General features: G+C 30.8%; 1 long non-coding RNA gene across 1 annotated transcript; it reads right to left on the reverse strand.

Moving 5' to 3' along the window:
- Positions 1-381: 381 nt before the first annotated feature.
- Positions 382-1,913, reverse strand: LOC148788666 (uncharacterized). The gene is made up of 3 exons (XR_016065006.1): positions 1,763-1,913; positions 1,547-1,666; positions 382-710 (listed from the first exon to the last, which is right to left on the reverse strand). It is a non-coding gene; the product is annotated as an uncharacterized LOC148788666 (long non-coding RNA).
- Between the last annotated feature and the right edge of the window lie 593 nt (positions 1,914-2,506).

Consider the following 2,506-nt stretch of genomic DNA (forward strand, 5'->3'; position numbering starts at 1 on the left):
ATATTAACAAATTAATATATAGTTAAGGAGACCCATGCGATTATTTTAATTAATGTATCTTCTGAATCTAATTAATTAAGAAACCCGTGCAGTATATTTACTAATGTACTTTTTGTATCTACTCAATTGAATGACACATGTAGTTATATTAATTAATATATACCTTTTTAGTTTTGGTGGTTCCTGTGCGTTCTCTAACCTCAATAATCTATCTCCCCTCGAGTTGTTCTTTCATTGAGGATACTTGCTTTCTATCTCCGTATAGACTTCTTCAGTAACCGGGAAGACCACCCTTTGCAAAAGCTGGATTTCTTTAGCTTCCATCTTTCTTCTATTCAAACACTCATATAGTAATAAAACATAATATGTGGTCTTCCCTGTTGCAATCTTTGATGCAAGAAAAAAAGAATATAAATAAGGTCATACTAATTTTTCGTATTTCATATTCAAATTAAATGTGTAATACAAGTGCAAGGTTCTTTTCTTTTATTAGAATTGCTTCTTTCAAGATTTTCTTATAGTGGATATAAGCAAAGTATGATTCATAAAGAAGAAACTAAAGCAACCTCTAACATCTACAAAATATATTGCGATTGTTCCTCGCATTTTAAAAGTCGGAGTAAAATTACTTTTGATTCCACAATCCTAGATGCAATAAGGTCCCGTTTCTTTCTTTGTGAAGATCCTTCGTTGTTTGACCCTACTTGCTCCTGCAAGAATTGAATTTTAAGTATTAACTTAACCAATAAATATATGTAATCCATGTGCCTATGTGCTTTTATTTTTTTCTCTCCTTATGGATAGTGGGTGATAGTTATATATATTTTTTTGTAACTAACAAAATAAAAAGTTATATGATTATTAGAATAAGCATATTCAGGTATGAATTGACGACATAATACATATATGTAATCCATGTGCCTTAATTTGGTTTGATAGACAATAGATTTTTTCTATATTATACTTTAGTATATGCGTTTATGTGTGTATTAACTGTAGAGAATATCCTTCGATTTGTTGAATTCTTATATCAAGAGGTAATTCAAGACAAGCTATAAATAAACATAATACTTTAATTAACTCTGGTCTTAAAATAAAAACTATTACACTGATTTTTGACATCGTTAAATTTATTAGTTTGGTTGAATCTTTAACAAGTTATCTGACAATTTAGCTTGTAAATAAATTTCATTTGGATGCCATCATTAATATTCACCGATATATTAAAGAAAAAAAAGGGAGAGAGAGAAATAGAGAGAGAGAGAGTCAGAGAGAGATAAAAGAATAGATCAAATCTTGTAACTGCCCCCCCCCCCACCAACACGCCAATTTTGATTGTTTTTTTTTGGAAAAGTATCATTTCAAAATTCGAAGGAAAAGCAAAAGGAATCCACTTACAAGATTTAACAATTATTAGTTTTAAATTAGTACATTTTATAAAATTTATACTTAAAATAAAAGATTTGAATAGATGAAAAAGAACGGAGATCAGACATTTTTTTTTTGAGAAAAAAAAATGAAAGAAAGAAGGAAAGATCTGCCATACCTGTTGCACTTGTGATGGTGGTGGTGGAGGAGGTGCCAAAAAATTAAAATTGAGTGGTTCCAGAAAGAGCAGACCATTAACTCTTCCACAACCATAGAAGTTATCTCTCTCAATTATTATCTACAAGGTGAAAAATTAACAATTGTGAGAGCTTATACAAATCTATAAAATAAAATCTAAACTTGAATTCAGTTGAATTATTGAGTAAAGATCTACATTGCTTGCTTCATCTGAGACGTCCTCCATCTTTTCTTCTGTGCACAAAGAGTTCTTGGAAGGATGTCTGTGTGTGTGTGGGAGAGAGAGAGAGATAGTGTGTGTGTGTGAGAGAGAGAGAGAGAAAATAGGAACGAAAGAAACAACGACAAGAGGGTGACCAAGCAATTGATAGATAATAAATTATGTATCTGTATGTGGGGGGGGGGGGATAAATTTATAGAGTGAATTTAATTGAGACAATTCTCAAAATATTATTTAATGATATTTATACTAACTTTTATAAGATATTTTCATGACAAACAATCAGGATGATGCCACATCAATACGTCGTATTGACGTAGCACGATCCTCACAAACTGGTCCTTGAATAAATGGTTAGAATAAAAATTGTTAATTTCAAAAGATTTAACCCCCATCCCCTCCCCCCAACCCCGTAAAAAAGATAAATAAAAAAATTCAATTACAGCAACAGATAAACAGCTTTAATGGAGAATATGAGTGTATTTATGACATATGAATTGAGTCCAAAATCAAAATATTTATGGGGGAAAAATATTCGAATAGTCCTCTATTTATGTTCCGAAATCATTTTGATCCTTTAATTTTGACAATATTAGTTTTACTCCTATATCTTTTCATTTTGCTTAGATTCGGTCCTTCAGTCAATTGAATGGCCATTTTTCCCTTTTTAGTAATAAAGCCTAATAGTCCATTTTATTGCTCTAAAAACGGCCTAACATG

Source organism: Sesamum indicum, linkage group LG3 (genome assembly GCF_026168435.1).
Source record: "Sesamum indicum cultivar Baizhima isolate 11 linkage group LG3, ASM2616843v1, whole genome shotgun sequence".
Lineage (NCBI taxonomy): Eukaryota > Viridiplantae > Streptophyta > Magnoliopsida > Lamiales > Pedaliaceae > Sesamum > Sesamum indicum.